Source organism: Cyprinus carpio, chromosome B18 (assembly GCF_018340385.1).
Source record: "Cyprinus carpio isolate SPL01 chromosome B18, ASM1834038v1, whole genome shotgun sequence".
Lineage (NCBI taxonomy): Eukaryota > Metazoa > Chordata > Actinopteri > Cypriniformes > Cyprinidae > Cyprinus > Cyprinus carpio.
Genome location: NC_056614.1, coordinates 427,460 through 440,829, shown reverse-complemented (window position 1 = coordinate 440,829; position 13,370 = coordinate 427,460). Strand labels below are relative to the sequence as shown.

Here is a 13,370-nt window from a genome sequence, read left to right as displayed (position 1 = left end):
CATCGTTTTGTGACCCCGGCTCAGCCCACCCTTCGATAGCTCAGCTGGCAGAGCGGAGGACTGTAGATGAAATGTTGGATATCCTTAGGTCGCTGGTTCGATTCCGGCTCGAAGGAGTCTGGTTTTAAATTCGGCACACACGTTTCCACATTTTCTTCTGACATTTTCTTCTGACTGAACTTGGATGGCCAGTTTTAAAAAAAAAGCCCATAGGTCAAGATCCAAATCTACCACCTTCCACAACGGAAGGAACATTTGTGGTATTAGAGGCTTCTTGCTTCAATACGTCGATAAAAGCTGAATGAAAAAAACTTGACGGGGGACTTCTCACAGTTGACATCAAGCAGACATGGATTGACCCCGACGTGATTTGAACACGCAACCTTCTGATCTGGAGTCAGACGCGCTACCGTTGCGCCACTAGGTCTCACGTCCCACTGCGGCTTCGTATTGCCATTTTAAAAAAGCCCATAGGTGAAGCGCCAACTCTATCAAGTTCCGCAATAGAAAGACCGTTGCGTCATATTAGAGGCTTCTTGTTTAAACACTTTGATAAACTGTGAAGTAAAAGCTGAATAACAACACTTAACGTTGGACTTCACACTTTCGATGTCAAGAAGAGATGGCTTGACCCCGACATGATTTTAATAAACAAACTTTCTAAACTGGAATCAGACGTGCTACCGTTGCTCCACCAGGTCTCAACAAATGAGGTGTTGCTTCCTGTGTAAGGCCCTTGATCCGGTCACCACACAAAACAGTCTAATTTCTCCCAATAACCCTGAAAGGCTCTCTAAATTGATTGCCATCGTTTTGTGCCCCGGGCTCAGCCCACCCCTTCGATAGCTCAGCTGGTAGAGCGGAGGACTGTAGATGAAATGTTGGATATCCTTAGGTCGCTGGTTCGATTCCGGCTCGAAGGAGCCTGGTTTTAAATTCGGCACACACGTTTCCACATTTTCTTCTGACAATTTTCTTCTGACTGAACTTGGATGGCCAGTTTTAAAAAGCAAGCCCATAGGTCAAGATCCAAATCTACCCCCACCTTCCACAACGGAAGGAACATTTGTGGTATTAGAGGCTTCTTGCTTCAATACGTCGATAAAAAGCTGAATGAAAACACTTGACGGGGGTCTTCTCCAAGTTGACATCAAGCAGACATGGATTGACCCCGACGTGATTTGAACACGCAACCTTCTGATCTGGAGTCAGAAGCGCTACCGTTGCGCCACGAGGTCGGTCTCACGTTCCCACTGCGGCTTCGTATTGCCATTTAAAAAAATCCCATAGGTGAAGAGCCAACTCTATCATGTTCCACAATAGAAGGACCGTTGCGTCATATTAGAGGCTTCTTGTTTAAACACTTTGATAAACTGTGAAGTAAAAAAGCTGATAACAACACTTAACGTTGGACTTCACACTTTCGATGTCAAGAAGAGATGGCTTGACCCCGACATGATTTTAATAAACAAACTTCTAAACTGGAATCAGACGTGCTACCGTTGCTCCACCAGGTCTCAACAAATGAGGTGTTGCTTCCTGTGTAAGGCCCTTGACCGGTCACCCCCACAAAGCAGTCTAATTTCTCCCAATAACCCTGAAGGCTCTCTAAATTGATTGCCATCGTTTTTTTGTGCCCCGGGCTCAGCCCACCCTTCGATAGCTCAGCTGGTCTTAGGAGCGGAGGACTGTAGATGAAATGTTGGATATCCTTATGTCGCTGGTTCGATTCCGGCTCGAAGGAGGCTGGGTTTAAATTCGGCCACCACGTTTTCCACATGTTCTTCTGACATTTTCTTCTGACTGAACTTGGATGGCCAGTTTAAAAAAAAGCCCATAGGTCAAGATCCAAATCCTACCACCTTCCACAACGGAAGGAACATTTGTGGTATTAGAGGCTTCTTGCTTCAATACGTCGATAAAAGCTGAATGAAACACTGACGGGGGACTTCTCACAGTTGACATCAAGCAGACATGGATTGACCCCGACGTGATTTTGAACACGCAACCTTCTGATCTGGAGTCAGACGCGCTCTACCGTTGCGCCACGAGGCTCTCACGCCCACTGCGGCTTCGTATTGCCATTTTAAAAAAGCCCATCAGGTGAAGCGCCAAACTCTATCATGTTCCACAATAGAAGGACCGTTGCGTCATCAGCTTATTAGAGGCTTCTTGTTTAAACACTTTGATGAACTGTGAAGTAAACAAGCTGAATAACAACAACTTAACGTTGGACTTCACACTTTCGATGTCAAGAAGAGATGGCTTGACCAACCCTGACCCCGACATGATTTTAATAAAAAAACTTCTAAACTGAATCAGACGTGCTACCGTTGCTCCACCAGGTCTCAACAAATAGAGGTGTGCTTCCTGTGTAAGGCCCTTGATCCGGTCACCACACAAAGCAGTCTAATCTTCTCCCAATAACCCTGAAGGCTCTCTAAATTGATTGCCATCGTTTTGTGCCCCGGGGCTCAGCCCACCCTTCGATAGCTCAGCTGGTAGAGCGGAGGACTGTAGATGAAATGTTGGATATCCTTAGGTCGCTGGTTCGATGTCCGGCCGAAGGAGTCTGGTTTTTAAATTTCGGCACACACGTTTCCACATTTTCTTCTGACATTTTTCTTCTGACTGAACTTGGATGGCCAGTTTTTTTTTTCAAAAAAAAGCCCATAGGTCAAGATCCAAATCTACCACCTTCCAAAACGGAAGGAACATTTGTGGTATTAGAGGCTTCTTGCTTCAATACGTCGATAAAAGCTGAATGAAAACACTTGACGGGGGACTTCTCACAGTTGACATCAAGCAGACATGGATGACCCCCCGACGTGATTTGAACACGCAACCTTCTGATCTGGAGTCAGACGCGCTACCGTTGCGCCACTAGGTCTCACGTCCCCACTGCGGCTTCGTATTGCCATTTTAAAAAAGCCCATAGGTGAAGAGCCAACTCTATCATGTTCCACAATAGAAGAAGGACCGTTGCGTCATATTAGAGGCTTCTTGTTTAAACACTTTGATAAACTGTGAAGTAAAAGCTGAATAACAACACTTAACGTTGGACTTCACACTTTCGATGTCAAGAAGAGATGGCTTGACCTCCGACATGATTTTAATAAACAAACTTCTAAACTGGAATCAGACGTGCTACCGTTGCTCCCCCAGGTCTCAACAAATGAGATGTGTTTGCTTCCTGTGTAAGGCCCCTTGATCCGGTCACCACACAAAGCAGTCTAATTTCTCCCAATAACCCTGAAGGCTCTCTAAATTGATTGCCACGTTTTGTGCCCCGGGCTCAGCCCCACCCTTCGATAGCTCAGCTGGTAGAGCGGGGGGAGGACTGTAGATGAAATGTTGGATATCCTTAGGGTCGCTGGTTCGATTCCGGCTCGAAGGAGTCTGGTTTTAAATTCGGCACACACGTTTCCACATTTTCTTCTGACATTTTCTTCTGACTGAACTTGGATGGCCAGCAGTTTAAAAAAAAGCCCATAGGTCAAGATCCAAATCTACCACCTTCCACAACGGAAGGAACATTTGTGGGTATTAGAGGCTTCTTGCTTCAATACGGTCGTGTTTTTTTTCGTCGATAAAAGCTGAATGAAAACACTTTACGGGGGACTTCTCACCGTTGACATCAAGCAGACATGATTGACCCCGACGTGATTTGACACGCAACCTTCTGATCTGGAGTCAGACGTGCTACCGTTGCGCCACGAGGTCTCACGTCCCACTGCGGCTGCGGCTTTCGTATTGCCATTTTAAAAAAAGCCCATAGGTGAAGCGCCAACTCTATCATGTTCCACAATAGAAGGACCGTTGCGTCATATTAGAGGCTTCTTGTTAAACACTTTGATAAAACTGTGAAGTAAAAGCTGATAACAACACTTAACCGTTGTGAACTTCACACTTTCGATGTCAAGAAGAGATGGCTTGACCCCAGACATGATTTTAATAAACAAACTTCTAAACTGGAATCAGACGTGCTACCGTTGCTCCCCAGGTCCTCAACAAATGAGGTGTTGCTTCCTGTGTCTGTAAGGCCCTTGATCCGGTCACCACACAAAGCATCTAATTTCTCCCAAACCCTGAAGGCTCTCTAAATTGATTGCCATCGTTTTGTGCCCCGGGCTCAGCCCCACCCTTCGATAGCTCAGCTGGTAGAGCGGAGGACTGTAGATAAATGTTGGGATATCCTTAGGTCGCTGGTTCGATTCCGGCTTCGAAGGGAGTACTGGTTTTAAATTCGGCCACACACGTTTCCACATTTTCTTCTGACATTTTCTTCTGACTGAACTTGGATGGCCAGTTTAAAAAAAGCCCATAGGTCAAGATCCAAATCTTACCACCTTCCACAACGGAAGGAACATTTGTGGTATTAGAGGCTTCTTGCTTCAATACGTCGATTAAAAGCTGAATGAAAACACTTGACGGGGGACTTCTCACAGTTGACATCAAGCAGACATAGATTGACCCCGACGTGATTTGGTTGAACACGCAAACCTTCTGATCTGGAGTCAGACCCGCGGTACCGTTGCGCCACGAGGTCTCACGTCCCACTGCGGCTTCGTATTGCCATTTTACAAAAAGCCCATAGGTGAAGCGCCAACTCTATCATGTTCCACAATAGAGGACCGTTGTGCGTCATATTAGAGGCTTCTTGTTTAAACACTTTGATAAACTGTGAAGTAAAAAGCTGAATAACAAACACTTACCGTTGGACTTCACACTTTCGATGTCAAGAAGAGATGGCTTGACCCCGACAAGATTTTAATAAACAAACTTCTAAAACTGGAATCAGACGTGCTACCGTTGCTCCACACACAGGTCTCAACAAATGAGGTGTTGCTTCCTGTGTAAGGCCCTTGATCCGGTCACCACACAAAGCAGTCTAATTTCTCCCAATAACCCTGAAGGCTCTCTAAATTGATTGCCATCGTTTTGTGCCCCGGGCTCAGCCCACCCTTCGATAGCTCAGCTGGTAGAGCGGAGGAGGACTGTAGATGAAATGTTGGATATCCTTAGGTCGCTGGTTCAATTCCGGCTCGAAGGAGTCTGGTTTTAATTCGGCACACCACGTTTCCACATTTTCTTCTGACATTTTCTTCTGACTGAACTTGGATGGCCAGTTTAAAAAAAAGCCCATAGGTCAAGATCCAAATCTACCACCTTCCACAACGGAAGGAACATTTGTGGTATTAGAGGCTTCTTGCTTCAATACGTCGATAAAAAAGCTGAATGAAAACACTTGACGGGGGACTTCTCACAGTTGACATCAAGCAGACATGGATTGACCCCGACGTGATTTGAACATGCAACCTTCTGATCTGGAGTCAGACGCGCTACCGTTGCGCCACGAGGTCTCACGTCCCCCTGGGGCTTCTTATTGCCATTTTAAAAAAGCCCATAGGTGAAGCGCCAACTCTATCATGTTCCACAATAGAAGGACCGTTGCGTCATATTAGAGGCTTCTTGTTTAAACACTTTGATAAACTGTGAAGTAAAAGCTGTATAACAACACTTAACGTTGGACTTCACACTTTCGATGTCAAGAAGAGATGGCTTGACCCCGACATGATTTTAATAAACAAACTTCTAAACTGGAATCAGACGTGCTACCGTTGCTCCACCAGGTCTCAACAAATGAGGTGTTGCTTCCTGTGTAAGGCCCTTGATCCGGTCACCACACAAAGCAGTCTAATTTCTCCCAATAACCCTGAAGGCTCTCTAAATTGATTGCCATCGTTTTTGTGCCCGGGCTCAGCCCACCCTTCGATAGCTCAGCTGGTAGAGCGGAGGACTGTAGATGAAATGTTGGATATCCTTAGGTCGCTGGTTCGATTCCGGCTCGAAGGAGTCTGGTTTTAAATTCGGCACACACGTTTCCACATTTTCTTCTGACATTTTCTTCTGACTGAACTTTGGATGGCCAGTTTAAAAAAAAGCCCATAGGTCAAGATCCAAATCTACCACCTTCCACAACGGAAGGAACATTTGTGGTATTAGAGGCTTCTTGCTTCAATACGTCGATAAAAGCTGAATGAAAACACTTGACGGGGGACTTCTCACAGTTGACATCAAGCAGACATGGATTGACCCCGACGTGATTTGAACACGCAACCTTCTGATCTGGAGTCAGACGCGCTACCGTTGCGCCACGAGGTCTCACGCCCCACTGCGGCTTCGTATTGCCATTTTAAAAAAGCCCATAGGTGAAGCGCCAACTCTATCATGTTCCACAATAGAAGGACGAACCGTTGCGTCATATTAGAGGCTTCTTGTTTAAACACTTTGATAAACTGTGAAGTAAAAGCTGAATAACAAACACTTAACGTTGGACTTCACACTTTCGATGTCAAGAAGAGATGGCTTGACCCCGACATGATTTTAATAAACAAACTTCTAAACTGGAATCAGACGTGCTAACGGTTTTCTCCACCAGGTCTCAACAAATGAGGTGTTGCTTCCTGTGTAAGGCCCTTGATCCGGTCACCACACAAAGCAGTCTAATTTCTCCCAAGAACCCTGAAGGCTCTCTAAATTGATTGCCATCGTTTTGTGCCCCGGGCTCAGCCCACCCTTCGATAGCTCAGCTGGTAGAGCGGAGGACTGTAGATGAAATGTTGGATATCCTTAGGTCGCTGGTTCGATTCCGGCTCGAAGGAGTCTGGTTTTAAATTCGGCACACACGTTTCCACATTTTCTTCTGACATTTTCTTCTGACTGAACTTGGATGGCCAGTTTAAAAAAAAGCCCATAGGTCAAGATCCCAAATCTACCACCTTCCACAACGGAAGGAACATTTGTGGTATTAGAGGCTTCTTGCTTCAATACGTCGATAAAAGCTGAATGAAAACACTTGACGGGGTACTTCTCACAGTTGACATCAAGCAGACATGGATTGAACCCCGACGTGATTTGAACACGCAACCTTCTGATCTGGAGTCAGACGCGCTAACCGTTGCGCCACGAGGTCTCACGTCCCACTGCGGCTTCGTATTGCCATTTTAAAAAAAGCCCATAGGTGAAGCGCCAACTCTATCAAGTTCCGCAATAGAAAGACCGTTGCGTCATATTAGAGGCTTCTTGTTTAAACACTTTGATAAACTGTGAAGTAAAAGCTGAATAACAACACTTAACGTTGGACTTCACACTTTCGATGTCAAGAAGAGATGGCTTGACCCCGACATGATTTTAATAAACAAACTTCTAAACTGGAATCAGACGTGCTACCGTTGCTCCACCAGGTCTCAACAAATGAGGTGCTTGCTTCCTGTGTAAGGCCCTTGATCCGGTCACCACACAAAGCAGTCTAATTTCTCCCAATAACCCTGAAGGCTCTCTAAATTGATTGCCATCGTTTTGTGCCCCGGGCTCAGCCCACCCTTCGATAGCTCAGCTGGTAGAGCGGAGGACTGTAGATGAAAATGTTGGATATCCTTAGGTCGCTGGTTCGATTCCGGCTCGAAGGAGTCTTGTTTTAAATTCGGCACACACGTTTCCACATTTTCTTCTGACATTTTCTTCTGACTGAACTTGGATGGCCAGTTTAAAAAAAAGCCCATAGGTCAAGATCCAAATCTACCACCTTCCACAACGGAAGGAACATTTGTGGTATTAGAGGCTTCTTGCTTCAATACGTCGATAAAAGCTGAATGAAAACACTTGACGGGGGACTTCTCACAGTTGACATCAAGCAGACATGGATTGACCCCGACGTGATTTGAACATGCAACCTTCTGATCTGGAGTCAGACGCGCTACCGTTGCGCCACGAGGTCTCACGTCCCCCTGGGGCTTCTTATTGCCATTTTAAAAAAGCCCATAGGTGAAGCGCCAACTCTATCATGTTCCACAATAGAAGGACCGTTGCGTCATATTAGAGGCTTCTTGTTTAAACAATTTGATAAAACTGTGAAGTAAAAGCTGTATAACAACACTTAACGTTGGACTTCACACTTTCGATGTCAAGAAGAGATGGCTTGACCCCGACATGATTTTAATAAACAAACTTCTAAACTGGAATCAGACGTGCTACCGTTGCTCCACCAGGTCTCAACAAATGAGGTGTTGCTTCCTGTGTAAGGCCCTTGATCCGGTCACCACACAAAGCAGTCTAATTTCTCCCAATAACCCTGAAGGCTCTCTAAATTGATTGCCATCGTTTTGTGCCCCGGGCTCAGCCCACCCTTCGATAGCTCAGCTGGTAGAGCGGAGGACTGTAGATGAAATGTTGGATATCCTTAGGTCGCTGGTTCGATTCCGGCTCGAAGGAGTCTGGTTTTAAATTCGGCACACACGTTTCCACATTTTCTTCTGACATTTTCTTCTGACTGAACTTGGAAGGCCAGTTTAAAAAAAAGCCCATAGGTCAAGATCCAAATCTACCACCTTCCACAACGGAAGGAACATTTGTGGTATTAGAGGCTTCTTGCTTCAATACGTCGATAAAAGCTGAATGAAAACACTTGACGGGGGACTTCTCACAGTTGACATCAAGCAGACATGGATTGACCCCGACGTGATTTGAACACGCAACCTTCTGATCTGGAGTCAGACGCGCTACCGTTGCGCCACGAGGTCTCACGTCCCACTGCGGCTTCGTATTGCCATTTTAAAAAAGCCCATAGGTGAAGTGCCAACTCTATCATGTTCCACAATAGAAGGACCGTTGCGTCATATTAGAGGCTTCTTGTTTAAACACTTTGATAAACTGTGAAGTAAAAGCTGAATAACAACACTTAACGTTGGACTTCACACTTTCGATGTCAAGAAGAGATGGCTTGACCCCGACATGATTTTAATAAACAAACTTCTAAACTGGAATCAGACGTGCTACCGTTTCTCCACCAGGTCTCAACAAATGAGGTGTTGCTTCCTGTGTAAGGCCCTTGATCCGGTCACCACACAAAGCAGTCTAATTTCTCCCAAGAACCCTGAAGGCTCTCTAAATTGATTGCCATCGTTTTGTGCCCCAGGCTCAGCCCACCCTTCGATAGCTCAGCTGGTAGAGCGGAGGACTGTAGATAGATGAAATGTTGGATATCCTTAGGTCGCTGGTTCGATTCCGGCTCGAAGGAGTCTGGTTTTAAATTCGGCACACACGTTTCCACATTTTCTTCTGACATTTTCTTCTGACTGAACTTGGATGGCCAGGTTAAAAAAAAAGCCCATAGGTCAAGATCCAAATCTACCACCTTCCACAACGGAAGGAACACTTGTGGTATTAGAGGCTTCTTGCTTCAATACGTCGATAAAAGCTGAATGAAAACACTTGACGGGGGACTTCTCACAGTTGACATCAAGCAGACATGGATTGACCCCGACGTGATTTGAACACGCAACCTTCTGATCTGGAGTCAGACGCGCTACCGTTGCGCCACGAGGTCTCACGCCCCACTGCGGCTTCGTATTGCCATTTTAAAAAAGCCCATAGGTGAAGCGCCAACTCTATCATGTTCCACAATAGAAGGACCGTTGCGTCATATTAGAGGCTTCTTGTTTAAACACTTTGATAAACTGTGAAGTAAAAGCTGAATAACAACACTTAACGTTGGACTTCACACTTTCGATGTCAAGAAGAGATGGCTTGACCCCGACATGATTTTAATAAACAAACTTCTAAACTGGAATCAGACGTGCTACCGTTGCTCCACCAGGTCTCAACAAATGAGGTGTTGCTTCCTGTGTAAGGCCCTTGATCCGGTCACCACACAAAGCAGTCTAATTTCTCCCCAATAACCCTGAAGGCTCTCTAAATTGATTGCCATCGTTTTGTGCCCCGGGCTCAGCCCACCCTTCGATAGCTCAGCTGGTGGAGCGCGGAGGACTGTAGATGAAATGTTGGATATACTTAGGTCGCTGGTTCGATTCCGGCTCGAAGGAGTCTCGTGTTTTAAATTCGGCACACACGTTTCCACATTTTCTTCTGACATTTTATTCTGACTGAACTTGGATGGACAGTTTAAAAAAAAGCCCATAGGTCAAGATCCAAATCTACCACCTTCCACAACGGAAGGAACATTTGTGGTATTAGAGGCTTCTTGCGTCAATACGTCGATAAAAGCTGAATGAAAACAACTTGACGGGGGGGACTTCTCACAGTTGACATCAAGCAGACATGGATTGACCCCGACGTGATTTGAACACGCAACCTTCTGATCTGGAGTCAGACGCGCTACCGTTGCTCCACGAGGTCTCACGTCCCACTGCGACTTCGTATTGCCATTTTAAAAAAGCCCATAGGTGAAGCGCCAACTCTATCATGTTCCACAATAGAAGGACCGTTGCGTCATATTAGAGGCTTCTTGTTTAAACACTTTGATAAACTGTGAAGTAAAAGCTGAATAACCACACTTAACGTTGGACTTAACACTTTCGATGTCAAGAAGAGATGGCTTGAGCCCGACATGATTTTAATAAACAAACTTCTAAACTGGAATCAGACGTGCTACCGTTGCTCCACCAGGTCTCAACAAATGAGGTGTTGCTTCCTGTGTAAGGCCCTTGATCCGGTCACCACACAAAGCAGTCTAATTTCTCCCAATAACCCTGAAGGCTCTCTAAATTGATTGCCATCGTTTTGTGCCCCGGGCTCAGCCCACCCTTCGATAGCTCAGCTGGTAGAGCGGAGGACTGTAGATGAAATGTTGGATATCCTTAGGTCGCTGGTTCGATTCCGGCTCGAAGGAGTCTGGTTTTAAATTCGGCACACACGTTTCCACATTTTCTTCTGACATTTTCTTCTGACTGAACTTGGATGGCCAGTTTAAAAAAAAGCCCATAGGTCAAGATCCAAATCTACCACCTTCCACAACGGAAGGAACATTTGTGGTATTAGAGGCTTCTTGCTTCAATACGTCGATAAAAGCTGAATGAAAACACTTGACGGGGGACTTCTCACAGTTGACATCAAGCAGACATGGAATTGACCCCGACGTGATTTGAACAACCAACCCTCCAATATGTAGTCAGACGCGCTACCGTTGCGCCACGAGGTCTCACGTCCCACTGCGGCTTCGTATTGCCATTTTAAAAAAGCCCATAGGTGAAGCGCCAACTCTATCATGTTCCACAATAGAAGGACCGTTGCGTCATATTAGAGGCTTCTTGTTTAAACACTTTGATAAAACTGTGAAGTAAAAGCTGAATAACAACACTTAACGTTGGACTTCACACTTTCGATGTCAAGAAGAGATGGCTTGACCCCGACATGATTTTAATAAACAAACTTCTAAACTGGAATGAGACGTGCTACCGTTTCTTCCACCAGGTCTCAACAAATGAGGTGTTGCTTCCTGTGTAAGGCCCTTGATCCGGTCACCACACAAAGCAGTCTAATTTCTCCCAATAACCCTGAAGGCTCTCTAAATTGATTGGCATGTTTTTGTGCGTTACTGCTCGGTGACTTCAGCATCCACCTAGAAAAACCCCAGGCTGCTGACATCAACACTCTGCTCACCTTATTTGATCTCAAGCGAGCGTCTACTACAACTACTTACAAATCAGGCAACCAACTGGACCTCATCTACACTACCCTCCTGACCTCCACTTCCCTGACATCTTTTACAATCATCCTACTACTTGTCCACTTGATCCTATCCCGACTCACCTCCTTCAGGTCATTTCTTCTTCAGTCATACCTTCACTTACTCACATTATCAACACCTCTCTTCGTTCTGTTACATTTCCCACAGCATTTAAGCAGGCTCGGGTAAGCCCACTTCTTAAGAAACCATCACTAAATCCAGCACTTTTAGAAAACTACAGACCAGTATCCCTTCTTCCATTCATTGCAAAGACACTTGAGCGAGATGTGTTCAACCAACTCCACCAACCAACCAACCAACTGTCCACCCTCAGAAAGATGGGCATCTCTGGAACCGCACTCGTGTGGTTTAAGTCCTACCTCTCAGGTAGGTCCTTCAGGGTGTCTTGGAGGGGTGAGGTTTCTAAGTCACAACTTCTTGCTACTGGGGTTCCTCAGGGCTCAGTGCTTGGACCACTTCTCTTCTCCATCTACATGACGTCATTAGGATCTGTCATTCAGAATCATGGCTTTTCTTATCACTGCTATGCTGATGACACTCAACTCTACTTCTCATTCCAACCAGATGATCCGACGGTAGCTGCTCGCATTGCAGCCTGTCTGAGTGACATTTCTAGCTGGATGAATGACCATCACCTTCAGCTCAACCTTACTAAGACAGAACTGCAGGTGGTTCCAGCTAACACATTGTTTCATCACAACTACTCTATACAGCTGGGTTTGTCAACCATAACTCCTTCCAGGATAGCCAGAAACCTTTGTGTTGTGATCGATCATCAGTTAAGCTTCACAGACCATATTGTTACAATGACCCGGTCCTGCAGATTTGCCTTATACAACATTAGGAAGATTAAACCCTTCCTGTCAGAGCAAGCCGCACAACTTCTTGTCCAAGCTCTTGTTCTCTCCAGACTGGACTATTGTAATGCTCTCTTGGTGAGCCTTCCTGCATGTTCTATCAAGCCTCTGCAACTGATCCAGAATGCAGCAGGAAGAGTTGTCTTCAATGAGCCAAAAAAAGCTCACGTTACTCCTCTCCTCATCAGTTTACACTGGCTACCAGTAGCCGCTCGCATCAAATTCAAGGTACTGATGCTTGCCTACAAGACAACCACTGGCGCAGCACAAATATACCTAAACTCACTAGTTCAAACTTATGCGCCCTCCAGAAGCTTGTGTTCTGCAAGTGAACAGCGCCTTGTGGTGCCTTCCCAAAGAGGTTCAAAATCACTCTCACAGACCTTTTCCTGTACTGCGCCCAGCTGGTGGAATGACCTCCCAATCTCAATTCTCATTTTCAAAAAACATCTAATGACACATCTTTTTCGCCAGCGCTTGACCAACTAATACTAGAACTTACCTTTTCTTTTCTATTCTATTCTTGAAGAGAAAAAAAAACCTTGCTACGTGTTCTGTGCTAGACTAACTGAGACTTGTCATATATATAAATGGCAGACATTTAGGCCAAAGTGGGCAAAGATAAAAATCGTTGTCATTATTTTATCTTTGTTATTAGAAAATACACATAATGTACAAATAGCTTTTTTTTTAGGTATAGTATTTAGTAGTATCATTCAAGAAATGTTGAATAAACACTATATACACTATAAACATCTAACCCTAACCCTTATATGTCTTAAAATTCCATTGAGCAGTTTCTAAAATAAGATGTAACCATCTGTTTGAAGGTTTTTGGGACATGGCCTTTGACCTATAGATAAAGAGGAGTTAATAAAATCAAGACATTTTAAGACATATTTCATGTTTAATTTTTTTTTAATAAAAAGCAGTTTAAGTTAATGTCTAAGCATCAATCATCAGTC

At 45.0% G+C, this 13,370-nt stretch overlaps 17 non-coding genes across 17 annotated transcripts; 7 read left to right on the top strand and 10 right to left on the bottom strand.

Annotated features, from left to right (window-relative positions):
- Nucleotides 1–355: 355 nt before the first annotated feature.
- On the bottom strand, nucleotides 356–427 carry trnaw-cca. The gene has a single exon. It is a non-coding gene; the product is annotated as a tRNA-Trp (tRNA).
- A 409-nt stretch (nucleotides 428–836) lies between these two features.
- trnay-gua lies at nucleotides 837–923 on the top strand. The gene is given in 2 exon segments: nucleotides 837–873; nucleotides 888–923. It is a non-coding gene; the product is annotated as a tRNA-Tyr (tRNA).
- A 243-nt stretch (nucleotides 924–1,166) lies between these two features.
- trnaw-cca lies at nucleotides 1,167–1,238 on the bottom strand. Its single transcript has one exon. It is a non-coding gene; the product is annotated as a tRNA-Trp (tRNA).
- A 742-nt stretch (nucleotides 1,239–1,980) lies between these two features.
- On the bottom strand, nucleotides 1,981–2,055 carry trnaw-cca. Its single transcript has one exon. It is a non-coding gene; the product is annotated as a tRNA-Trp (tRNA).
- Nucleotides 2,056–5,291: 3,236 nt separating this feature from the next.
- Nucleotides 5,292–5,363, bottom strand: trnaw-cca. The gene has a single exon. It is a non-coding gene; the product is annotated as a tRNA-Trp (tRNA).
- A 406-nt stretch (nucleotides 5,364–5,769) lies between these two features.
- Nucleotides 5,770–5,856, top strand: trnay-gua. Its single transcript is given in 2 exon segments — nucleotides 5,770–5,806; nucleotides 5,821–5,856. It is a non-coding gene; the product is annotated as a tRNA-Tyr (tRNA).
- Nucleotides 5,857–6,093: 237 nt separating this feature from the next.
- On the bottom strand, nucleotides 6,094–6,165 carry trnaw-cca. Its single transcript has one exon. It is a non-coding gene; the product is annotated as a tRNA-Trp (tRNA).
- Nucleotides 6,166–6,578: 413 nt separating this feature from the next.
- On the top strand, nucleotides 6,579–6,665 carry trnay-gua. The gene is given in 2 exon segments: nucleotides 6,579–6,615; nucleotides 6,630–6,665. It is a non-coding gene; the product is annotated as a tRNA-Tyr (tRNA).
- Nucleotides 6,666–6,902: 237 nt separating this feature from the next.
- Nucleotides 6,903–6,976, bottom strand: trnaw-cca. The gene has a single exon. It is a non-coding gene; the product is annotated as a tRNA-Trp (tRNA).
- Nucleotides 6,977–7,384: 408 nt separating this feature from the next.
- On the top strand, nucleotides 7,385–7,472 carry trnay-gua. Its single transcript is given in 2 exon segments — nucleotides 7,385–7,421; nucleotides 7,437–7,472. It is a non-coding gene; the product is annotated as a tRNA-Tyr (tRNA).
- Nucleotides 7,473–7,708: 236 nt separating this feature from the next.
- trnaw-cca lies at nucleotides 7,709–7,780 on the bottom strand. Its single transcript has one exon. It is a non-coding gene; the product is annotated as a tRNA-Trp (tRNA).
- Nucleotides 7,781–8,187: 407 nt separating this feature from the next.
- trnay-gua lies at nucleotides 8,188–8,274 on the top strand. Its single transcript is given in 2 exon segments — nucleotides 8,188–8,224; nucleotides 8,239–8,274. It is a non-coding gene; the product is annotated as a tRNA-Tyr (tRNA).
- Nucleotides 8,275–8,510: 236 nt separating this feature from the next.
- trnaw-cca lies at nucleotides 8,511–8,582 on the bottom strand. The gene has a single exon. It is a non-coding gene; the product is annotated as a tRNA-Trp (tRNA).
- A 406-nt stretch (nucleotides 8,583–8,988) lies between these two features.
- trnay-gua lies at nucleotides 8,989–9,079 on the top strand. Its single transcript is given in 2 exon segments — nucleotides 8,989–9,025; nucleotides 9,044–9,079. It is a non-coding gene; the product is annotated as a tRNA-Tyr (tRNA).
- Nucleotides 9,080–9,316: 237 nt separating this feature from the next.
- Nucleotides 9,317–9,388, bottom strand: trnaw-cca. Its single transcript has one exon. It is a non-coding gene; the product is annotated as a tRNA-Trp (tRNA).
- Nucleotides 9,389–10,125: 737 nt separating this feature from the next.
- trnaw-cca lies at nucleotides 10,126–10,197 on the bottom strand. Its single transcript has one exon. It is a non-coding gene; the product is annotated as a tRNA-Trp (tRNA).
- A 406-nt stretch (nucleotides 10,198–10,603) lies between these two features.
- Nucleotides 10,604–10,690, top strand: trnay-gua. The gene is given in 2 exon segments: nucleotides 10,604–10,640; nucleotides 10,655–10,690. It is a non-coding gene; the product is annotated as a tRNA-Tyr (tRNA).
- The last annotated feature ends 2,680 nt before the right edge of the window (nucleotides 10,691–13,370 follow it).